We start from the raw sequence: 25,249 nt of genomic DNA, 5'->3' as shown, positions 1-25,249 counted from the left end.
TCATAGAGGGCCCTGTAAACCCTTAACCCTGAGATAGCAACATCAGATGTGTTTACTAGAGAGGTGAGTCTGGGGCCATTCAGAGACTGAATTGGCTGGAGACAGCCAAGAGGCAGACAGATGGTAAAGTATAGCAGGTAGAATTTATGGGACTTGATGATTGGTTAAATATTGGTGGTGAGGGAGAGGTTAGGGGTCAGGAGTAAGGCCCGCTCGGGTTTCTCACCCAAGCAGTTGATTGATGGTGGTTCCTTTGGCCAAGATGGAGGGCACCGGAGGCAGGGCAGGATTTGGCCTCGGGGCAGAGGATGAGTTCACTTTGGGACTTGTTGAGATTGAAGTGTCTGCGGAGAAGCCTAATGGAAAGTAGTAAGGAACTGGATATTCAGGTTGAGCCCAGTGAGAATTCTGGGCTGGAGATAAAGATCTCTAAGTCATCAGCATTGATGGTATTTGAAGCTGTGGAAGATGAAGTCACTGGGTGTGTAGGGAGAAGAGAAAAGTCTAGAACAGAGTTTGTGGAACATCGACAAGCGTGGAAGAGAGCTTGTATCAGAAACGGAGGCATAGTGAGAGCAGGGAGAAGCCAGGAGGCTGGGATCACGGAGGCCGTGGAAAGAGCTTTGAGAGGGGAGGAGTCAGGAGGGAAGAATGTGTAGAGAAGCCATGTCTGATAAGGAATGAGAAGCATTCGGTGGATTTTAGTGATGAGGATGTCATCGTGTTAATGTTGGTAAGAGAGGGCTCAGCTGATGGTTGGAAAATGGAAGCCATATCTAAGTGGTTTGAGGAGTAAGAGGAAACGGCCATCGTGAGGGTGTTCTCCTCAAGTAATGAACGGAAGGAAGGAGACGGGGTGGCTGCTGGAGGAAGTTTAGGGTTGAATGAGGTTCTTTTCCTTTATTGCTGACAGACTTTCCCAGACTTAAATGCTACTTGGAAGGGATTAGCAGTTGCAAGTACTAGAAAATGGTTTCCTCCCTTTGTGAAAGATTTGGAGGTGGGGTGCCTGACTGGCTCAGTTGGTAGAGTGTGAGACTTGATCTCGAGGTCGTGAGTTTGAGCCCCATGCTGGGTCTAGAGGTTACTTAAAAAGATATGAAAATAGGGGCGCCTGGGTGGCGCAGTCGGTTAAGCGTCCGACTTCAGCCAGGTCACGATCTCGCGGTCCATGAGTTCGAGCCCCGCGTCGGGCTCTGGGCTGATGGCTCGGAGCCTGGAGCCTGTTTCCGATTCTGTGTCTCCCTCTCTCTCTGCCCCTCCCCCGTTCATGCTCTGTCTCTCTCTGTCCCAAAAATAAATAAACGTTGAAAAAAAAAAAGATATGAAAATAAATAAAAAAGAAAGAGTTGAAGGAATGTCTGTACCAATACGACAGAGCAGCCTTCTTGATACTTTCTACAGCTGGAGGTAGGGTGACCCACTCGGCCAGTTTGTTTGGGACTTTTGTGGTGTTACCACCGAAAGCCCGTGTCCCGGGAAACCCCTCACTCTGGGCAAACCAGGATGCTCCATAAGGACAAATCAGAAATATTCTGCAGTTGCAGAGAGTGTGATCTATCATTTCTCTGAAGATTTAGAGGAGCTACCTACCTTAGAAAAAGACCTACTCAAGGAACAGAAGAAAATGTAGGCATACCTGATGGATATTTCAGTAAGCTTCAGAGAGAGAGTACATCATTAACTTCGAAACAGCGAACCTGCAAATGGAGTAATCTGAGATAAGGAAGGATGAGGGAGAGATTGAAAGTGTGGCTCCAGGCGCCTGGATGGCTCAGTCGGTTCAGCGTCGGACTTGTGATTTCAGTCCAGGTCCTGATCTCAAGGTCATAGGAACGAGTCCCGCATTGAGCTCTGTGCTGACAGCAAGGAGCCAGTTGGGATTCTCTCTCTCCCTCTCTCCCTGCCCCTCCGCAGTATGTGCTTTCTCTCTTTCCCCTCTCCCTCTCTCTCTCTCTCTCTCTCTCTCTCAAAATAAATAAATAGACATAAAAAAAGTGTGTCTCTTGAACTAAAAACTGAATGTCAGGATGAACACAGTGGGTTTACTAAATACAGAAAACAGACTTCAGATGATCTCCCAGAGCACAGGGGAAATTGAGAAAGGTATGAAAATAGAAGAGGAGATACGGAGGGGGGAGCAATGAAAGATGAGTTTTAAGAATTCAAACTAACGATTAATAATGAATAAAATAAATGAAAACGCGTCGGGTGCTTATTCTGTGGCAAGCATTCTGTAAGCCCTTTACACGTGTGAGCTCATCTACTCCTCAATACCGTGGGTGCTGTGATCCTCCCCATTTGCACACAGGGACACTGGTGCACAAGTAAGTTCAACCACTTGTGCAAGTTTATGCAGGTAGGAGGTGAGGGAGCTGGTGAACCCAGGTGGTCCGGCTTCAAGGCCTTTGCTCTGAAATGCTGAGCCGCAGACCTCTGAGGCAGAACGTTGAAACCAAATGATTCACTTTTTTTGGGGGCATCTCTTGAGTGCCAGGGCCAGTTCTGCTGCTGGGAAAATATTAAAGAGCAAGACAGAGTAGAGCCCTGCTCACGCAGAGCTTACGTTCTACTACAGAGAGAAGAAAATGTGCCTGCCAGTAAGCAAACAACTAAGAGAGTTTCCACAAGTGTGAAGTCCCACGAAGCAAAAACGGAGAAGAAGGTAGGGAGTCACTAGTTATGTGTGTGTTGATGTAGGCGTTGCTACTCTAGGTGGGACCATTGGGGAAGACTCTCTACAGAGATGACATCACCGGAGTCTAGAATGTTGTGGAGTTAGCTTTGGAAAAATATGGGACAGAGGGAACAACAAGTGCAAAGGTCCTGAGGTGGGAGCGAATTTGGCATATTGGAAGACTAGCAAGAAGGCCATTGTAGCTATAGCAGAGTGAACGAGGGAGACATGTGTAAAAGATAGAGAATTAGCCAGGGGTTAGATCAGGTAAGGCCTGGTAGGCCAGAATAAGGAATTGGGAGTTAAAAAAAAATTTTTTTTTTAATGTTTATTTATTTTTGAGAGACACAGAAGCAGAGTGTGAACAGGGGAGGGGCAGAGAGAGGGAGACCCAGAATCTGACAGGCTCCAGGCTCCAAGCTGTCAGCCCAGAGCCCGACTTGGGGCTCAAACTCACAAGCCGTGAGATCATGACCTGAGCCAAATTCCAATGCTCAACCGACTGAGCCACCCGGGCGCCCCAAGGAATTGGGATTTTATTCTAATTGCAACTGGAAGGAATTGAAGAGGGTTTTGTGGTGGTGGTGGGGGGGAGGTGTTTTAGGCTTTGTGTTGTGTGTGTATGTGCCTGTTTTTAGCAGGGTAAGAATATAGTGGGATCTACATGCTAAAAGAAAAGTACGGCTGCTATGCAGAGAATAGACTGTAAGGTGATAAGGATGTGGAATGAGGAAGCAGGAAAAAGTTTAAACGGATGTTCTGGCTGGAAGCAAGGCCTGGAGCTCAGAAGTTTGGGGTAGGTTAATGGTCAATGCAAGCTGTCTCTCTACACAGGGGCATCCCTTCCCCAGTTTACCTAATCACATTCGCTAATCTACATGGAGATGAAGGATCCTCTTGTGGGAAAAAAAAAGATCAGAGACTCCAACACCCTTTGTGGTAAGAAAGAGCCCAGTGGGGGGACCCGAGGCTGGGCCAATCAGACTCCTCCCGAGAATTGCAAACAGCAACTCAAGTCTTTGCTGGGTACCCTTGAACACGAAAATGTAATGTTTGGGCACGTCCACAAAATAAATATTTGTCGTATGATTGGGTGCATGACCAGGAAGATGTGCACGAGAAGCAGAAAAGGTGCAGGTGCAGGAGGGAAACCCAGCCGGAGAAAGAGAAAGAATGTTCCTGCTGACTTGCGGGTTCCTGGCTTGGTTCCTGGTTTTCTGATCCTCCCGAGGCCTAAGGTGCCTGCTGGGGTTCCTGGGGATCTCCGTCGCCTTCATAACACAGGGGTTTTATTTTTGCTTGCGTGGATTTCTTTTATGTGCAACTCAAGGACCCTCCGTTCCAGGGTGAGCGCGATGATAAAACTCCTGCCTGTCTTTTACTCTATTTGTGACTTGGGGCGCCCTCGCGTCTCACTGCCTCACCAGCTCAGGGCTTTTTTTTTTTTTTTTTTTTTGCCTGCTTCTGTTTTTTCTAGTGTTTTGGGCCTATAACGTTATCTTAAGGTAACTGAATTTGCTTTTATTTTATTCACTGGTAAGATCCACTTTCCTGAGATATTTCCTAAGATATTTCCTAAGGTAACATTTTCCTGAGATAACTTCATACATTGTTTACAATATATGCTTCTGACTGGACTCTAGTTTTCCACTTAACTCAGTTATTCAGATACTAAACATGTATCTGGCTGTTTGTTTTGGTATACACATTTTCCCACGTTCTTTCTTTCCTTTTGTATAGCCTGTAGAGGATAAAATCCAAAGTAACCCATTCATCAAGCGTCCTCTGAGTTGCCGCTCTGGGGGCATATAAGGTAAGTACGTCAGGGTTCCCCCTGCCCTTCTCCAGTCCATTCTCTGGAAGTTGGTGCCCCTGGCCCTCCTCTCTCAGGCCACAAGCCCTCCCTGAATGATCTCACCTGCTCAGAGGCCTTAGCTCATGCCTGTTCTGCAGGATGAACAGGCTTTTTTTTTTTTTTTTTAATGGATATGTGATTTCTACCCCGTGTACTTTGTGCTCAGGGTTTGCATGTTTAGTTTGACCCATGGGAAACGCCACTGAGATATTTCTGTCACTGTCAGAAACGCATTGGTGCTGTCCACAGGTGTACCTCGAGTGAAACTGGCTGAGACACTACACTGCATCTTCAAATGGACAGTGGGACGGGGGTCGGAGGCCCATCAGGAGCCAACAGAACTCACCCAGAAGCAACTCAGGGCACGTCAGGCACTCCCTGGAAGAGTCGATTTGGCTTTTCCTATCTGGAGTAAGTCTGCCACCCAGTCCAAATTGGGGTGTGAGGAGGATGTGAGGACAGGAGCAGGAAGGACTTTCATCCCCCCCCCCCCACACAGACGATGAACTGGGAAAATAAGCCCACGTCTCAGACCAGAGCGTGTGCACACAGATGGCTCTCCGCTCTGTCTGAGGCTCTGGGCCTTCCCCCTGCACATCGCACCAGGGTGTCCCATGGGCACTTTAAAACTCAGCACGTGCGAGGCTGAACTAGGCTTCTTCCTTCTTCCTTCTCCCGCCACTCCCCAAACTGCCCTTCCCTCTCTGTTCTCGGTGCTGATTGTAACGGTCTCGCCACCAGCCCCATTCCCCAAGCCAAGATCCTGGCCAACATCCTCCACCCTTTCTGTGACCCTTCCCTTTCCTTCTTTTCAAACTGTAGAGCCAGGCAAAAGGGCCCACAGCCACCAGGCTGAATGCAAAGAGTCTCATTAAGTGATCCGACTAGAAATAGCCATAGGCCCTAACTAACCGGTTATAACCAGGCACAGTTCCTAAGATTACTGGAAAAAGAGAAAAATCCCATAGTGCTTCACTTGGCCCTATAACTGTGGCCCTTCAACACCACCTCATTGTAGACCGTCTCTCCTTTGCTGTCCTGCCCGCTGCCTCCTTGTGGTGTATTCTAAACTTTGATCTCTTTTGTTCTGCCTTGGGTGAATTCTTTTTTTTTTTTTTTTTTAATGTTTATTTATTTTCAAGACAGAGAGAAAGCACAAGCAGAGGAGGGGCAGAGAGAGAGGGAGACACAGAATCCGAAGCAAGCTCTGGGCTCAGAGCTGTCGGCACACGGCCCTATGCAGGGCTCGAACTCACGAGCCCTGAGATCATGACCTGAGCTGAAGTCAGACGCTTAACTGACTGCGCTACCCAAGGCCCCCTTGCCTTGGGTGAATTCTTAAAGCACGTAGGCCCTGGCCTCCACCCGATCAGGGTGCCCCACATTTGGTGGCCTCCCCATCCGATTGGGACACCCCACAGTAATCACCTGGTCACCAGGTTTTATTATCTGTATTTATTTCCTACTGCTGATATGATAAATAACTACACATTTAGTGGCTTAAAACAACACACATTTACCATCTGACAATTGTGGAGGTCGGAAGTTTGAAATGAGTTTTTTTCTTTAAAGTTTATTTATTTGAGAGGGAGGGGGAAAGAGGGGGAGGGAAAGAGAAAATCCCAAGCAGGCTCTGTGCCGTCAGGGCAGAACCCAACGCAGGGCTCAAACTCAAAACCCTGAGATCATGACCTGACCGAAACCAAGAGTCAAACGCTTAATGTAGACTGAACCACCCGGGCACCCTGAGTTTTGTGAGGCTAAAATCAAGATGTCAGCAGGGCTGGTTCCTTCTGGAAGTTCTAAGGGAAAATCTGTCCCGTCTCAGCCTCCAGAGGCCGATCTCATTCCTCGGTGCATAGCTGCACCATTTCGGTGCACAACGCTTTCCTCTCACCTTGCTTTCCTCCTGTGACCTTGATCTACCCTCCTCTAAAAAGGACCCTTGTGATCTACATAGGGCCCGCCCAGATAACCCAAGATCGTCCAAATAAGGTGACATTCACAGACTCCAGTCATTAGCGTGTGGATGTCTTACACACCATCCTAAGCACCCAACATTCCTGGGACCCAACTGTTCTAATTGCCACTCTTCAGATCACTTTGTCTCTCAGCCAAGGGGGCTGTTAAAATGACCTCTGAGTTGATTTGCTCTTGGTGCATGACCCAGATTGGGGGCAGTGGGTTCTCTGCCTCTGGTCCTGTCCCCTTCCAATCCATTATGCTTCTAATTGCATCTTCTTTGTCCCTTCCTGGTTAAAAGTTTCTACAGACTCCCCTGTTACTCTCAGGATAAAGTCTCAGCTCCTGAGATGGATACAAGGTCTTCTGTGGTCTTTCTTCTGCCCACACTTTCAGCCAAATCTCCCACGAGCCATGACAAAGCAACTGTGAATTTCTCAAGACAGAACGATGTGAGTTGTCGACCTTCTGAAGTCATACTTCTCAGCCTTGAATCCCAGCCCTACCCGTTGCCAAATATGGATTCTTGGGCCAGTAACTTAACCGTTCCGTGCCTCAGTTTTATCTTTTTTGAAACTTTGGCCCTCAAAGGGGCACCTGGGGGACTCAATCAGTTAAGCGTCCGACTTCAGCTCAGGTCATGATCTCATGGTTCGTGAGTTGGAGCCCCGCATCAGGCTGTCTACTGTCAGCACAGACCCTGGATCCTCTGTCCCCCTCTCTCCGCCCCTCCTCCTCCCTTCTCTCTCAAAAATGAAACATTAAATAAAAACATAAAAAAAAAAAACAAAAAAACTTTGGCTCTCAAAGATTGTTGTGATGATCGCATTGATTAAATTAATTAAAGTACTTAAAGTACTTACTAGAGAGCACCTGACTGGTTCAGTCAGTAGAGCATGCGACTCTTGATCTGGGGGTCATGAGTTCGAGCCCCATGTTGGGTGTAGAGATTGGTTAAAGACAAAATGTTTAAAAATAGATAAATAAAGTACTTATTAGAACAGTGCTTGGCACAAAGCGAGTCCTCCACCGTTCTATGTTCTCAGTCCTATCGATGCTGTGTGGAACACTCTCCCCACAATACTGTTTCCCTGGAACTTCTTCCCCATCTCTTCAAGGTTCACCTCAGTATCACCTCCTGTGCACAGGCCTCCCTGCTGTCTCCTCCCACCTCATGCTGGGATTCTGGGAACTCTGTGACCTGAACAAGAGGCCCTATCACATATTTACAATCATTTCATGATGTGTGTAGAAGGAAACATCCTGAAATACTAATATTTGTGTTTTTCTTTTCCACACTCCCTTGTATGTGACCCTCCCCCTAGTCAGGCAGAGGCATTCACATCGTCTTAAGTATTAGTCCTTATAGGGGCACCTGGTGGCTCAGTCAGTTAAGCAGCTGACTCGATTTCAGCTCAGGTCATGATCTCATGGTGCGTGAGTTCGAGCCCCACATCGGGCTCTGCGCTGACAGTGCAGAGCCTGCTTGGGGTTCTTTGTCTCCCTCTCTCTCTGCTTCCCTCCCTTTCAAAAGTAAATAAATAAACATAAAAAAAAAAGGATTAGTCCTTATAACATGAATGCAAGGAGAAAGGAAAAGACTATGTTTCATTTTTCAACTTCCAAAGTAGGCTTCAATGTGGATACCCACACGAGTAGTTTTTTTATGTATTTTTTAAAAATATTTATTTATTTATTTTTGAGAGAGAGAGAGAATGAGTGGAGGAGGGGCAGAGAGAGAGAGAGGGAGACAAGATCCCAAGCAGGCTCCTTGCTCTCAAGAGCCCAGTGAGGGTCTCAAACTCACGAACCGTGAGATCATGACCTGAGCTGAAATCAAGAGCCCTATGCTTCACTGACTGAGCCACCCAGGTGCCCCGCACATGAATAGTTGTGAAAGCCGAGCATTGGGCTTGATGGAGAGAAACGAGTTTGAGAAGCCCATAGAGGTGGTCCTAAAGGAAGCAGGTATAAAATGCATGCCTTGGCAGTGGACTAAAAGAGTGAAGAGGGGTGTCTGGCCCATCCAGCTCATGGGAAGGCTGGTTAAGGGTTGCCCACGGAGGGAGCGGAGACAGGAGTTGAACTTGGAGACCAAAGACGAGCAGAGTCAGCATCAACAGACTGCCCAACAGCAGAGCTGGGTGGCGTTGTGGCAGCCAAGCCAGCATGGTGTCCATCCATGGCCCCCCCGCGTCAGCACAGCCATCACCTGTGCTGAGGGGCCACAGTCACTGTTCTGCTCCTCACTTGCTGGTGAGGTCCTTTCTGTGTCAGCTGCCTGCTGTTGCCCCTGAATCACCCAGCAGAAATGGTGCCCACCCGTGCCACGTTCCAAACGAGCCATTTCTTGGGGACACCTGCTTTTCATAAGAGCTCAGGAACCTTGCAAGCTTCATACAATGAAAAGCAGAATCTCTCTCTCTCTCTCTCTCTCTCTCTCTCTCTCTCTCTCTTTAGTAAGCTCTAGGTCCAACGTGAGCCTCAAACTCACAACTGCAAGATCTAGAGTTGCAAAGTCTACCCACTGAGCCAGCCGGGCGCCCTGAAGGGTAGGATCTTGACACTGGGTATCAATAGTGTGGGAAAGAAAGTCCCCAGAACCTGAACTTGGGAGGAACTGGACAATGAGGCTGACCTGTTTTGTGGGACTATAGGTCTCTGGGGCATAGACGAGCCTCTGGGAGGGCAGCAAACATTGTTGGATTTGTCTCTGTGTCCCTAACACGTGGCTGGTGCTTGGTAGATATCTATTACACCGAAAGAATGAATGAAAATCATAATCTAGTAAAAAGAGACAGATTCATAAACAAATAATCATAACACATCCTCAGTGCTGTGATGCAGGCCTGTATCTGTATCACTGTGATGCAGTGCTGTGATGCAGTGCTTCACCTGTGAAGCACTCGGTGAACAGAAGAGAGAAAAGGTACAGAGATGTAGATGATTTTCTGAGGCAACGGCAGGCCTGGTGCACACGTGTTGTGACTCTCACCCCCACTCCAGAGCGCCTTTGGAGTAGACAGATGTTCTGTCTGGCCCATGCTGCTGTCTCTGGGCACTGGAATGCCCATAGGACTGGGTCCCTGACATTGCCCTCAGCCATAGCTGATGGACTCTTGGTACATGACCCAAAGAGAGCAATGGGATCAGAGATGCCAGTCCCTTGCTGCTGATCACCTGACCTGGAGACTGACTCCTAGCCATGTTTGGCCATGTGTTCGGAGAAGTGGGTCATGGTGAGGCTAAGAGAGGCAAGAGAAGCTTCTGGCTGCTCAATGACTTTTAAGATCGTTGGTTTTCATTGCCGTTGAGGCCTGGTTGCCCCCTACCGTTTGGTTCCAGGTGATGCCTCTGAAGACTCGCATTCAACTCTTTTCTTGCTTAAGCTTGCCTGAGTGGTTTCTGTTCTGTGCAGCCAAGAGCCTTGACTAACATTATGCTCATCGATGTCACTGCCGCGATCACAGCACATACGTGAACAGTGCTTACAATGGCCCGGACTCTATTCTGAGAGCCTAACGTGTAATCGCTTGTTAAATCCTCATAACATTCCTATGAGGTAGGTACAACCATCGTCCTTAGTTTTCAGATGAAGAAACAGGCACAGAGAGGTTCAGCAACTTAGTTCACAGAGCTAGTGAGTGACGGGGCTCTGGGATTCAAACCCAGACAGGGCCTATGTGCAGCCGTGCAGTTTTGTCTTATTCTGTTGAGCGAAAGTTTGTATCTTTATGTTTTGAACCTGTTGTCCCGGAAGAACGTAGTTCTAAATTCCAAGCACACGAGGAGGCCTGGGCCAGTCCCTTCTCCTGCAGCGAGGCTGGGTGGGCCGCGAGGCCTCTCACTTGCCGGGCCTGGCAGAGGAAGCGCGGGAAGGAGCCTCTGAGCCAGGTACAGGGCTTGGCGGCAAATCTACCGGCGGGGCGGGAGGCCAGAGCCGCGCCCTGGCACCTGGCAGGCAGCCCAGCCCCACCGTTGAGAAAATGCCTGGAACAAAGGAGTCCTCCCGCCGCGACTGGCCGCCTCTCCTTGCGCCTGCAGCTCCTCAGCGAGGAATCTGACCTCCGGGCCAGGCCAGGCCAGGTCAGGTCCTTACACGGCCTCAGGTGGCTGTGGAGAGGCCTCAGTGCCCAACCCTGGCTGCCCCGGCGTTGGGAAGTGGGCGTCCCAGAAGGTTCCAGTCTGATATCCACCCAGGGGCTCTGCTGGGCTGCCTGAACTTCTCCTTCCTGCCGCCTTCCCCCTTGGTGTCCAGGGCAGGTGACTTCCCAGCACTAGGGCCTGGAATCACCCCCCACCCCCCACCTTCCCCCGCCGCCAGCCAGAGGTCAGTCTCAGCAATGGCTTGCCAGGTGCGGATCGGCAGATGTGTGTCTGGTGAACCAATGGCCCTGAGAGGGAATTTGGGCATAATCGACAGCGGGCATCTGGGGGGATAAGTCTGGACCTGGGAGAGGTCTGGGAGAATGAAAAGTGAAAACGGAGACCCCAGAGGGTAGTGGTATTGTTCTCCCTGGATACTTCTTCTTTTTTTTTTTTTAATGTTTATTTATTTATTTTGAGAGAGAGTGTGAGAGGGAGACAGAGCATGAGTGGGGGGAGGGGCAAAGGGAGAGAAGGAGAAAGAGAATCCCAAGAAGGCTCTGCGCTATCAGCGAGGAGCCCTATGTGGGGTTCGAGCCCACGCTCTGCAAGATCATGACCTGAGCCAAAACCAAGATCAACACCTCTTTTTTTTCTTAGGTAAACTCTACACCCGACTTAGGGCTCAGACTCACAACCCTGAGATCGAGAGTCCCATGCTCTACCGACGGAACCAGCCGGGCGCCCTCCTCCCCAGCTCTGTTGACACCTCTTGAGCAAAGCACTAGAAGCCCCTCAGAGTCGAGAGGGCCAGCCTCTCAAAGGGGTGGCCAGCCTATGACCAGCTCTGTCTTCTTCCTTCCCCGATTCTCGTGGGCAAGACCAGAGGGGTGTGGCTCTGGACAAGAGACCACCTCACTTCAGCTCTTTTGTTCAAAGAGGGACAGGCCCCGGAGCCCCAGGCCTAACTCCCAGCCCCAGGCCAGCTTTAAACCTCCCCCGAAGCCTAGCCTTTCGTGATTGCTGTCATCAGGGCCACTGCCGGCCCATATGGTGCTCTATGATGTTTCAGAAAAAGAGTTTGTTTCCTGTAGGTGGACACCACCCTCCTCCAGGGCCCCCAGCAGTGCTAATTGGAGCTGGACTTCAGCCCCACTTGCCTGGCAACGCTATGAGCTGGTGTAGACCCAACCTGTGCTGTCATACGCAGGGGCAGTGCCTTTTAGGATAATCCCCAAACCATGACCCTGGGTCCCTGATTCCCGGGCTAAATCCTATCCCCTGGCCTGGATCTTCCTTGGGCTGGACAACAGGAGGTCATTCCAGAGGTGGCTTCTCTTCACTGGCACAGACCAACTTCAGACAACAGGGCAAGGACCAGAAGGGGTTTCCTAGAAGCAGCTCTCAACAGCCATCGGCAGGAGCTGTCCTCCCAGGCACAGCCTCTAGCCTGGGAGTAGTCCCCGGATGAGGGAGCCGTGGGTATAGCCCTGAATGCTGTCCAGCTCATGGTCTGACCCCCAGTGTACGATTCTGGATGCACTCTGAGCCTGGCTTTCTGTCCCCAGGGCCCACACTCAGTGCCCAGACCCGGGGAGCCCAGGGCATGGCACCCCGGGCCCACTACAGGACCAGGCTCAGAGTGCATACTACACAAATAGTCAGATGACTAAGTAAAAGAATAGTCCAAAGGAAGAGGCCCCCCCTGAGGCAAGTGTGGGCGCCAGGCCTGGAGGCCCAGGATCCCCAGCTTCACCACTCATGGGCCGTGGGACTCTCTCAGCCTCACTTCCTCTTTTGGAGAACAGGCTTCAGAGACACCTGCTTCCCCCGGTTGCCCGGCAACTTGCTATTAATAATAAAAGAGCAACAACAGTAACAGAGCCACCACTCCTGGAGAACTTCCTCTGTGCTGAGTGCTTGGCGTGAATCCTCCCAACAGCCCTGGGAGGGAGGCGCTCTCCCCATTTTACAGGGACCTTAGGAATGACTTAGTGGTGATGGGTCTTGCTCAGGAAGCGGCAGCTGCGTCCTCTCTGTGAGCAGGGCAGCGTGGGCGGTGTGGGGCCACGGCACGTGTGGGGTTCGCAGCTGGGGTCGGAGTCCAGAATCCATGCCCAGCATGTCTCCCCCCAGGTGCTGAGGGTCACCTGAGTCTAGGGCAGGGCTCAGAGCTGCTGGGAGGCTGGAGTCTTGGGCTCTGTTGCCACTTCTGCTCCTGATCACGTCTGCCTCCGGGGTCGGTCCCTATCCTTCCACGGCCTCCGTTTAGCCTACTGTCGAGTGAGAAATAGGGGTCGGGTCCTTTGATCCCCAAGGTCCCTGACCACAAAGAAAGGCAAAGGGAAGTTCGGCAAAGCAGGGAGCCTGTTGGCTGGATTCCTGGCTTATCTCTGCCCCCTGGTGGACACCAGCAGCCTGGCACCCAGGGGAAAAACTGGCTTTGTGACCTCTGCCCAGGAGCCCACCTCTCCTAGCCCCGGTGCCCAGCTGTTAAACGGGGATAATAATAGCACCTACATCATCAGGATGTTGTAACGATTAACAGGATGTTGTAACAGCAAGTATGAAACACTCGCTACTGAGCTGCATACCCAGGATGTGCCCAATACATGTAATCATTATCTTCTCCCTCCTGCTCCACTTCCTCGTGCAATCAGTCACCAGGACTTGCTGATTCTTGCCCCTCTCGCTCCCTGTCACCCCCAGACCAGGCCTCACCATCTCTCTCCTAGATTCCTCCCCACCCACCCTCCAGGCCTCCAGTACCGTGTCGGCCCCCGCCTCAATGCCAGACCTGTGCCTGCCCCATCTAGGACAGCTGTCCGAGACCCTCAGACAAGCCCTCAGAGATCCCAGCCTCCTGTGCAGCCCCAATCACCCTGTGCCCTTCTACTCCCCGTATTGTGACCACCCAGCTCCCGGCGTCCCTCTGCTCATACCCAGAGGTCCTGCCTCCCAGGTGAGTTCCCTGAAAGGTTATTTCAGCTGTCTTTGCTTCCCCGTCCCCCACCTCTGCTGCAGCCCCAAGCCCTTTTTAGGTCTCAGCTTCCTTATCTCCAAATTGGACTGTTATGAGGATGAAAGAGAGAAAATAGCAAAGGATGTGGCCCGCAGTAGCCACTGGGCGGAAGTCAGGTATCTACAGTAGGGAAGGAGGCTTCTGTCACCAGTGCCAGGCAGTCACATCTGTTTGGAGGGGAGGCGCTCCAAGGTCCCGCCACACTTCCAAGATCCCATAGGGGCACAGGCTGAGCCGTGAGCGCAGACCTCTGGGTAGAGTAGAGCTTGGGTGGCCCCTCGGCTCGACCCTGCTTCCCCCCATCCCGCTGCAGGGGCCAGGTGCAGAACGGGCCCTCTGGCTCGGTGGCTCCAGCCAGCAGCATTGGGACTGAGGAAGAGGAGGGAGGCACCTGAGATGAGGCAGATCCGGCTGTCAGAGCTGGAGCGGGAGTGGTGGACCAGGGTCCAGGAGTCTGTATGGAAAGCCAGGGAGCCCATGGGGGGCAGGTCCTCAGCAGTCCTCCAGGCCACTTGGGGAAACTGAGATTGGGATTAGGGAAAATAAATTCCTGAGGGTTCTACTGAGCATTCAAGAATTCAATACATTTTTTTTTCCTTTTTGTTTTAAAGTAGCCTTCATGCCCAGCATGGAGCCCAACCTGGGGCCTGAACTCACTACCCTGAGATCAAGCCCTGAGATGAGATCAAGAGTTGAATGCTTAACCGACTGAGCCACCCAGGTACCCCGACACATTTCTATTCTATTTAATATTTTGGCTAAGTAATATAGTCACAACACCCAAGAAACCATATGTGGAATGATAAGTATTCAATTTGATTAGTTTCTTACTCTTTTCATGTGACTAAATATAACCAAACATGGATATGCATTCTTACTCATTCACACCCCCTTTTTACTCAAAGGAGGGCGTGCAGGGTTTCACATCTTACCTTTTGTACTTAACAATGTGTTCTGCAGCTTAATCAATCCATCGAGAGCTTCCTTGTTCCTTTTTTCCCCAGCTGTGTAGTATTCCATAGTGGGGACATATCATCATTTACTTATTTAGCCAGTTCCTTCCTGGTTAAGGAGCACTTGGGTTGTTGCCAGACTTTTGCTATCACCAGCAATATGTAATGAATAATCTTGCCTTCTCCGAGCCAAGATTAGACAAGAGTATCAAGGCCAATGGCTGTATCAGTGGTTAAAATATTGAAATAGTACAATTACAACTGTAACAATCAATAAACTTAATTAATGATATGAGTTCTATAAACTTTTGAGTCAAGCTGTAGCTTTGGGATATCAGGACTTGTTCAGTGGGCCTCCTGCCATACCTACACGTATCTGGACTGTTAGAAACATGAGGGCAGCTGGGACTTCAGCCTAAGCTAGATGAGCCATATGACCATGTGACCATACTGAGCATTCTTTACAGAACACTCTGTATCTTAGAAGAATCACTGGTTTATCATTGTCCTCTACTTATCTAATTACTGCTGCCCATAAATATTTTAGTTTCCACTGGGCTGTTTATTGGCTCATTTCCATTCTTGTTAAGTAGGATAAATGCAGTGCTTTCCTATTTGAAAATTTAAGATTTATAGTAAAATATTAGAAACAAACAGAGATGAGAACATTTTGGATGTTCTTAAGGTTTCTTTTAACTATCATTTAAAAATTTTTTTTAAATACTTTTATTTATTTTTGAGACAGAGAGAGACAGACCACAAGCAGGGGAGGGGCAGAGAGGGAGACACAAATCCAAAGCAGGCTCCAGGCTCTGAGCTGTCAGCACAGAGCCTGATGTGGGGCTCAAACTCACAGACTGTGAGATCATGACCTGAGCTGAAGTCGGATGCTCAACTGACTGAGCCACCCAAGTGCCCCTCTTTTAACTATCTTAAACATGAATCTTCCTTTTCTGGAGGAAGAAGAAAGAAAAAAACAACAATAATAATCACAGCCTTGAATATTCTTTTATTACTGAATGAAAGCCTGAAGACAGTAGAATATTTACTGGCATGCAAGAATGAGTAAAAATTAGACAAATAATCCATATTTCTAGAATAAAAAACACATTTATAGACTTGTACTTCAGGTTATGATAAACTGGGTAATTTCATTTTATTTTAAATTTTTTTTAAATAATGACTCTTTTTTTAGAGAGAGAGAGAGACAGAGACAGAGAGTGTGCAAGCTAGGGAGGGGGACAGAGGGAGAGAGAGAGAATCTTAAGCAGGCTCCACACTGACATGGGGCTCAATCCCATGACCCTGACATCATGATCTGAGCCAAAATCAAGAGTCGGATGCTCAACCAACTGAGCCACAAAGGCACCCTGAACTGGGTAATTTAATTAACCATATTCCCAAGGACAACTAGGAAACCAGAACAAAATCATTTAAAAATCCTATTTAACAGCTTTGACAGGTTTTGAATGTGTCCATTTATTCATCAATACTTTATTTACTTATTTATTTATGAGAGAGAGAGAGAGAGAGAGCATGAGTGAACAAGAGGCAGAGAGAGAAGGAGAGAGAAGGAGAGAGAGAAAATCCCACAAGGGGCAGAGAAAGAGGGAGAGAGAGAGGGAGAGACACAATCCCTCACTGTCAGCGTGGAGCCTGATGTGGGGCTCAAACTCGCCTGAAGGGGGCTGGAATTCATGAACTATGAGATCATGACCTGAGCGTAGTCAGATGCTTAACCAACTGAGCCACCCACGTGCCTGTCAATACTCCTTTTCAAGAGGTAGAGCCCAATTCCCATTCCCTTGCGTGTGGATTGGACCTCATGACTCATTTCTGATGAATAGAACAAGGTGAAAATGAGAGGGAGGGGCTGGATCATTAAAGAGATCATGGTTTCCACCCTTGCTCTCTCTCTCCTGGATTACTCACTCTGGGAGAAGCCAACTGTCACATCATGAGGACACTCAAGCATCCATATGGACATGTCAACAAGGTGAAGAAGCTGAGGGCTTCTGCCAACAAGCAGCACTATCTTGCCAGGTATGAGTGCACCATCTTGGAAGTGGGTCCTCCAGCCCCATTCAGGCTTTCAGATGAATGCAGTTCCAGCTGACAGCTTTACTGCAACCTTGTGAGAAACTCTGAGCCAGCGAAACCACTCCTGAATCCTGACTCTCAGAAACTGTGTAAGATAATGAATGGTTGTAGTATTTGTTATTCAGCAATAGATAACTAACATAAAGGCAGTGGAGTGCTCACAGGTTGGCGAAGAATTACCAAGTGGGCCAAGACCCTTGGGAGTGCAAAGGCTCAGGGAGGTGAGCCTTACGTTTGGGGTGAGAGCGGGCAGCTGAGAGGCTCAGTAGTACTTCCACACATTTGTGGCACAAGTGGGACAGGATTTAGAGTGAAGGACCATCAAGGAGGGTTCCTTGTGAACTCTCTTGGTTTTGAGTTAGGACCCTGAGAGGCTAAACTGTAGGAGCAAGTAAGGATGAATGGGGAGTAGATAGACCTTCACAAAGAATGCTCCTCAGCTCTGTACCAGTACAATCCTTGTAATTGTATCAAGGAGGTCCCAGACTCCAAGTCCCTCCGGTGCTGGGCAGAGGCTAAAGTGATCCCTCTCTGGACTTACTTTCTGAAGGAAGATAATACCACTCTCAGCCTGAAACTGTTCCTACAAGGAATTTTGCAAATACAGTGCCCAGCACATTCATGAAACAAGCACATGAAGAGTTAACATGAACAAAACCAAGAGAATCAAGAGACAAGAAAAATGGACCTTCAGAGGCTTTAGATATTGGAGTTATAGACACAGACCTTTAAATAACTTTCTACATTAAAAAATATAAAAGAAGGGGTGCCTGGGTGGCTCAGTTGATTAAGAGTCTGACTTCGGCCCAGGTCATGATCTCGCAGTTCGTGAGTTTGAGCCCCACGTCGGGCTCTGTGCTGACAACTCAGAGCCTGGAACCTGCTTCAGATTCTGTGCTCCAGGCTGGACTACCCTCTCTACCTGGGGACCCAACAAGAAAAACATGACCCAAGGGGCAGTATAATTGTCAATAATTACCGAGGACGATAGTAAGCCAGAAAGCATTCCCCATCTCTAATGGAAATTCCATGGCCCGCCCTCCCCATCCCCACAAACATATGTCCCTTGAGGTGACACAGCGGGCCCCTCTAGAAGCTACACGGCCAGCAGTTGCACCATAACTCATCTACAGGACTAGCTACAGTAACTGCTCAATGTCAGGAAATGCTGAACCTTGAAGTTTGATACCATTGGCAAGGACATCCAGATGCTGAGGGCCCATGGCAGACTGCCTTTCCAACAGAGAGAGATTCTATGAGAAGGTGTAGCCCACACATGCTTGTATCCCCCTGGGGTGGAGAGCAGGAATGGGGCAGATGCCATATTTTGGAGAGAACAGTCGATCATTTTCCAAAACTGCTAAAAACTATCAGGACGCAGTTAAACATCAAGCCACGTTCAAGAAGCCTTACAAACTCTGTATTACTTTGCTGCCATAATAGCAATATCACAGACTGGGTGACTTAGACAACAGAAATTTATTTTCTCACAGTTCTGGAGGCTGAACATCCAAGACCAAGGTGTTAGCAGCCTTCGTTTCTCCTGAGAGCTCTCGTCTTGGCCACCTTCTCGCCATGTGCTCGCATCACCTTTTCTGTCCGCGTCTGAGCATCCCTGGTGACTCTCCTCTTATAAGGTCATCAGTCATATCGGATGGGAGCCCCACCCTTATGACCTCATTTAAACTTAATTGCCTCCTTAAAGGCCCTATCTTCAAATAGAGTCACATTGGGGGTTAGGGCTTTAACGTAAGGATTTGTTGGAAGGATACAATTCATTCCATAACAAATTTCAAACATTATAAAAAGAAGAGGAAAGGCATACTTATGGACATCGGGGTAAAGCAGATGAAAACTAAAGACAAAATCTTGATTATCCATCTACCTAGTCCTTCCTACGTCCTTGATCTTCCATCTGATAAATATATAAGAAGACAAACCAAAAAAACAAAAGATGTATATATGTATCTTCCAGAGAGAGAGAGAGACTGGGAATGATAAGGCAAATGGGTAATCTGGGTGAAAAGTATTACCCAGTTTCACAACTTTCCTGTGACTTTGAAATTATTTCAGACTAAAATGTTTATACAAAACAAAATGATGGGTGCCTGGGTGGCTCAAGTGGTTGAGTGTCCGACTTCTGCTCAGGTCATGATCTCATAGTTTGTGGGTTCGAGCCCTATGTTGGGCTATGTGCTGACAGCTCATAGCCTGGAGCCTGCTTCCGATTCTGTGTCTCCCTCTCTCTCTGCCCCTCCCCGCTCAGGTTCTGTATCTCTCTCTCAAAAATAAATAAACATTAAATTTTTTTTTAAATGAGGGCTGCCTAGGTGGCTCAGTTGGTTGAGCATCTGACTCTTGATTTCGGCTTGGGTCATGATCTTTTGGTTTGTGAGATTGAGCCCCACGTCAGGCGTGGAGCCTGTGCTAACAGCATGGAGCCTGCTTGGGATTCTCTCTCTTTCTCTCTCTCTTCATCTCCCGGCTTGTGCTCTCTCTCTCTCTCTCTCTTTCTCAAAATAAATAAATAAATAAATAAATATCAAAAAAATGAAAGGTTGAAGAAAGATCTATCACTCAAATATCAAAGAAAGCTGTTATGGCTAATTAATATCAGAAAAAGAATTTAAGGCAAAAAGCAGTAATAAAGAGGGACATTTCATAATAAAAAGTTCAATTCATCAGAAAGATAATTCTAAATTTATATTCTCTTATAACTTCAAAATATTCATAGCAAAAACCGACAGAACACGAACAAGAAATAGACAAATTTAAAATTACAGTGGAAAATTTTGACATACTTCTCAGTAATGGATAGAAGAAAGCAGACAACTGGGATGCCTGGGTGTCTCAGTGGGTTAAGTGTCTGACTTTGGCTCAGGTCATGATCTCGTGGTCTGTGAGTTCAAGCCCTGCGTTGGGCTCTGTGCTGACAGCTCAGAGCCTGGAGCCTGTTTCAGATTCTCTGTCTCCTTCTCTCTCTGACCCTCCCCTGCTCGTGCTCTATCTGTCTCTCTCTGAAAAATAAATAAACATTAAAAAAAGAGAGAAAAATTTTTAAGAAAAGAATAAAGCAGACAAAAAAATAAAAAATTCTGTATTGAGAGTACAAGTAACATACGGGTAATCGATTTAACGGACATGGAATTGGAAGAGGTTAGTGTCAAATCATGACTCAGACAAGGTTAACATTTAGCTAATGATGACTGCACTATACAAATGATATGCCAATAATTTCTAAAAACCAACGTAGGATTTGGAAATCAATAGAATAACTTGGTGAGTAAATTAGCACCTACAATTTCCATCACTTGTTAGACAGTCATAGAAGATATAGCTTAGATAAATTAGAAAATAAAATGGAATATTTAAAATTATTGATATGCATAACTATACATTTTAGTATATGTGCTGCTGAAGCGAGCACTATAACTATACATTTTATTTTATTTTATTTTTTCAATGTTTATTTATTTTTGGGACAGAGAGAGACAGAGCATGAACGGGGGAGGGGCAGAGAGAGAGGGAGACACAGAATCGGAAACAGGCTCCAGGCTCTGAGCCATCAGCCCAGAGCCTGATGCGGGGCTCGAACTCACGGACCGCGAGATCGTGACCTGGCTGAAGTCGGACGCTTAACCGACTGCGCCACCCAGGCGCCCCTATAACTATACATTTTAACAATCATACTACTTGTTAAGTATTTTGATATATTTATTTTTAATGTTTATTTTCTAGAGAGAGAGAATATATAGGGGAGGGGCAGAGAGAGAGGGAGACAGAGGATCCGAAGCAAGCTCCACACTGACAGCAGAGAGCCTGATGGAGGGCTCCAACTCATGAACCACGAGATCACGACCTGAGCCAAAGTCAGACGCTCAATCAACTGAGCCACCCAGGTGCCCCACTTGTTAGGTATTTTGAATATCACTTTTGGACATATGTCATTTCTTAGTACAGAGATATATCAATACAATAAGTTCTCAGGGGGTGCCTGGGTCTCTCAGTCAGTTAAGCATCTGACTCTTGACTTTGGCTCAGGTCATGATCTCCCGGTTCGTGGGATCGAACCCCAAGTCAGGCTCTGCTTGGGATTCTCTCTCCGTCTCTGCCCCACTCCTCAAAAGAAATATATAAACATTAAAAAATATATAAAAATTCTCAGAAGAGGGATTTCTGGATCAAAGTGCAAATGCATTTGAAATTTGGGTAGATATTGCCAAATTGCCCTCCATAGAGACTGTACTATGTTTGTGCTCCCATCAGGAATTTATGAGCACCTGTTTCCTCACACAGCCTCACCATCAGTCTGTGTTGTCACACTTTTTTATTATTTGCTCTTTTGATAGGTGAGAAAATTTAGCTCAGTGTAACTTAAATCTGTACTTTTATTTATTTAAATTTATTTTAAAGATTTTATTTTTAAGTAATCTCTACACCCACCGTGGGGTTCAAACGTACAACCTTGAGATCTAGAGTTGCATGCTCCACCCCCTGAGCCAGCCAGGTGCCCCGCAGATTTGCATTTTAAAACAAACACCTCTGCAACTGCCTTCTGATTTTTCTCCCTCCACCCTGTCTTACTTCCCTGCAGTGAATAGTGGGAGCTCCTGGGAAACCAACAGGGGTAGAATTCGGAGCACCGGAGTGTCCTTGGGTAGGAGGGGAAGACAGGACGATAAGGCAGCTGTATGATAGCTTCTTTTCTCTCTGTCAGGGAGAACATAAGATCATTTGTTGAGAGTGAGGGGCTAAAAGGGAAGACAGAAGTCTGGGAACAGTGTATCTAAACAACCAAGCATAGAAATGTTTAGCAGCATCTCAGTGGGTGACCGGGAATTACTTACACCCCATAGTTTATGCTCTTCAGTGATGCTTGCTGCCTGGATGCAAACATAAAGAAGATGCATAGTCAGGCTAATCCAGAATTTGGGGTTTTGATAGGTAAGCGTTGAGGGGTAGTGGAAGGCAGTGGAGTTCAGGATGTTTGCAAGGAAGTCATCGAAATGACGGAACATAACATTGAAGTTGGCTGAAGAGCAAAATGAAGACAGACGAGAGTTGGTAGATAGGGAGAAATAGGAGGGTTCTGTGGACTGGAGGTCTTGAGGAGGTCCAAGAAGAGGAGGGGCTTGATGAGTGGAGGAAGCAAGTTGGAAAGACATGAGTCGGTGGACCTCCAGTGACATTGGGCTTTGAAAGGGCACACAGGGTTGTCACAGACATCAGGGGTGCAGTGAAGTGCAGAAGGAGGTCATTGGTGATGAGGAGATAAGGAACGAGAAGCCAGGGAGAGCAGAGTCATGGACCATGATCCTGTCCCTTTCTCTGCAGGTGGGAACTACTCAGAGAGTCCTGGTGGCACCTGTGTGGGGAGTGTATAGAAGAACAGATTTTACATTGTGTTGATGTTAGAATCTCTTACAGAAACTATTTGTTTCAAGCAGTTACCATGGAGCACAAATGGAGCATTTACAAAAAAATAGAGTATGTAATTTAAGGTCACAAAGGAAGTCACAATAAATTCTAAAGGATTAGTATCATACATGTATCAACCACGGTTAGTATCAACCATGATTCAGTGAAATGACAAATTATAATAGGATTATAGGTTTGGAAACTATCGTATTGACAGCTTTTGGTAGAAAAGGAAATCATAAAGAAATGTGAGAAATATTTAGCGCTGAATAATAATGACAAAACCACATGGCAAAGCTTGTGAGACACAGCTAAATCATCACTTAGAAGTAAATTTATATCTTTAAACACATTTATTAGGAAACAGTACACATATAAAATTAAACAAGCCCCCAAGAAAGCTGAAAACATACATCCACACAAACACTTGTAAGCAAATGTTGGTAGCAACAACTGTTTAAAATAGCCCCCAGATGGAGGCTACACAAATGCTCATCAACATGTGAATGGATAAACAAAATGTGGTATGTCCATACAGGGGAATATTATTTGGCAATAAAAGAAAAGAACGGGGGTGCCTGGGTGGCTCAGTCAGGTAAGTGTCTGACTCTTGGTTTCAGCTCGGGTCATGATGTCACTTTTAAGGGATCGAGCCCTGAACTCCACTCTGTCAGCTCGGAGCCTGCTTGGGATTCTGACTCTCCCTCTCTCTCTGCCTTTCTCACTCCTCACTCTCTCTCAAAACAAACAAACAAACAAACAAACAAACAAACAAACACAAACACACACATAAACATTAAAAAAAAAACCACAAAGCACTGCTACATGCTACAGCATAGGTGAGTCTCGAAGACATTATGTTGAGTGAGAAAACTAGACACCAAACACTACATTATATGATTGTATTTTTGCAAAGTGTCCAAGAAAGGCAAATCTATAAAGAAAGAAAGTAGATATTGCTTGCCTAGGGCTGGAATGGAATTTGGGATAAACTGCAAATAGGTATATTTCTTTCTTTTGGTGGTGATGGAAATATTCTAAAATTGTATTGTGGTGATGGCTGCACAACTCTGTAACTATACTCAAGATCATTCAAGTGTGTACTTAAAACAGGTGAATTCTATGGTGTGGAAATTATACCTCGATCAAGTGTTAAAAATAAACAAGGCAAGCATTCAATTTAAGACAGTGAAAAAAAGAGGGTGCTTGGGTGGCTCAGATGGTTGAGCCTCCAACTCTTGATTTGGGCTTAGGTCATGATCCCAGGGCGATGACATTGAGCCCAGCATTGGGCTTCACACTGAGGGTGGAGCCTGCTTGGGATTCTCTCTCTCTCTCTCTCTCTCTCTCTCTCTCTGCCTCTGACCCTCTCCCCCACTCTCTCTCTCTCAAGTAGAAAATTAAAGATGGTGAAAAAAGAGCAATGAAAAAACCTCTAAAAAACAGGAAGGAAGGAAACAATAAAAAAACCAGAAACCAAAGCAAGTAAACAAACAAAAGAAGGAAAAATAAAATTGGTATTTTGAAAAAAAATTAATACCGTATATAAGACCAGTGAGTTTATTTATCCAGAGATGGCTTAGTGATCACAGGAACTGTGAATTCACTTACAGATTAAGTAAACGACTTTGGTTTCCAATAATGAACAAGTGTTATAAGCTTGTAGTCATGTGCTTGATGACAGGACTTACCATCTCATCTGTAGGATGTGGCTTCTGTTGACTGACTAGGCTGTACTTGCCTCTGCCCAAGAACTTCTCATGTGCTATCTCTTTGCAGCCTCACAGCAGTCCAAAGAGGTAGGTGCTATTATCCCTGTTTAACAGCTGGGCACCAGGGCTAGGAGAGGTGGGCTCCTGGGCAGAGGTCACAAAGCCAGTTTTTCCCCTGGGTGCCAGGCTGCTGGTGTCCACCAGGGGGCAGAGATAAGCCAGGAATCCAGCCAACAGGCTCCCTGCTTTGCCGAACTTCCCTTTGCCTTTCTTTGTGGTCAGGGACCTTGGGGATCAAAGGACCCGACCCCTATTTCTCACTCGACGGTAGGCTAAACGGAGGCCGTGGAAGGATAGGGACCGACCCCGGAGGCAGACGTGATCAGGGGCAGAAGTGGCAACAGAGCCCAAGACTCCAGCCTCCCAGCAGCTCTGAGCCCTGCCCTAGACTCAGGTGACCCTCAGCACCTGGGGGGAGACATGCTGGGCATGGATTCTGGACTCCGACCCCAGCTGCGAACCCCACACGCGCCGTGGCCCCACACCGCCCACGCTGCCCTGCGCACAGAGAGAACGCAGCTGCCGCTTCCTGAGCAAGACCCATCACCACTAAGTCATTCCTAAGGTCCCTGTAAAATGGGGAGAGCGCCTCCCTCCCAGGGCTGTTGGGAGGATTCACGCCAAGCACTCAGCACAGAAGAAGTTCTCCAGGAGTGGTGGCTCTGTTACTGTTGTTGCCCTTTTATTATTAATAGCAAGTTGCCGGGCAACCGGGGGAAGCAGGTGTCTCTGAAGCCTGTTCTCCAGAAGAGGAAGTGAGGCTCAGAGAGTCCCACGGCCTGTGAGTCGCGGGCCCTCAGGTGGATGAGGGACAGCTGTCGTGCCATTACCACCGTGCTCTCGGTGGGTACAGTAATGATCCCATCTTGCACACGAGAAGTCAGAGGTTAAGAGAGGTTGAGTGTCACGTGGCTGGTGCGGAGCTTTGATAGGAACTCCTGTGTGTCTGATTCCAGAGCCTGTGTTCTTAACTGCTACCTTGGCCTCAAGCACTGCCCTCTACTGTGGGAGAGTATAATCAGCACAGGCTTTTTCGTCACTGGGGCGTGTCTGGGCCCAGTCCTCCGACTATAAGATGCCAAAGTACTCTGTACCTGCCTCCTGCACTCTGCTTAATCCATAAAAATGTCTAGATATTTCTTTTCGTCACTTTTTAAATAGCGGTAAAATACATAGGACGTCAAAATTACCATTTTAATTACTTGCAGGTGTACATACAGTGGCATCAAGCACATTCGCATTGTTGTGTAACCATCACCACTGTCTGTCTCCAGAGCTTTCTCATCACCCCCAAATGGAGCTCTGTGCCTACTAAAAAATAACTCTTCAGGCCCCCCTCTCCCAGCCCCTCGCAACCACGCTTCTACTTTCTGTCTCAGAATTTAACTATGTTAGGTAACTTAT

The 25,249-nt window shown here is 47.5% G+C and overlaps 1 protein-coding gene and 1 long non-coding RNA gene across 2 annotated transcripts in view; both read left to right on the top strand.

Moving 5' to 3' along the window:
• TRIT1 (tRNA isopentenyltransferase 1) overlaps positions 1-3,766 on the top strand; it is a 58,413-nt gene extending 54,647 nt beyond the window's left edge. The window contains exons 13-14 of the transcript XR_002160750.3: positions 2,579-2,665; positions 3,512-3,766. The gene's annotated coding sequence lies outside the window, so the exon portion shown is untranslated. The remainder of the gene's footprint in view (positions 1-2,578; positions 2,666-3,511) is intronic.
• A 383-nt stretch (positions 3,767-4,149) lies between these two features.
• LOC123379574 lies at positions 4,150-7,151 on the top strand. The gene is made up of 3 exons (XR_006584201.1): positions 4,150-4,490; positions 4,782-4,943; positions 6,796-7,151. It is a non-coding gene; the product is annotated as an uncharacterized LOC123379574 (long non-coding RNA).
• Positions 7,152-25,249: the final 18,098 nt, after the last annotated feature.

This window comes from Felis catus, chromosome C1 (assembly GCF_018350175.1).
Source record: "Felis catus isolate Fca126 chromosome C1, F.catus_Fca126_mat1.0, whole genome shotgun sequence".
Classification (NCBI taxonomy): Eukaryota; Metazoa; Chordata; class Mammalia; order Carnivora; family Felidae; genus Felis; species Felis catus.
This window is presented reverse-complemented; position numbering and strand designations above follow the sequence as displayed.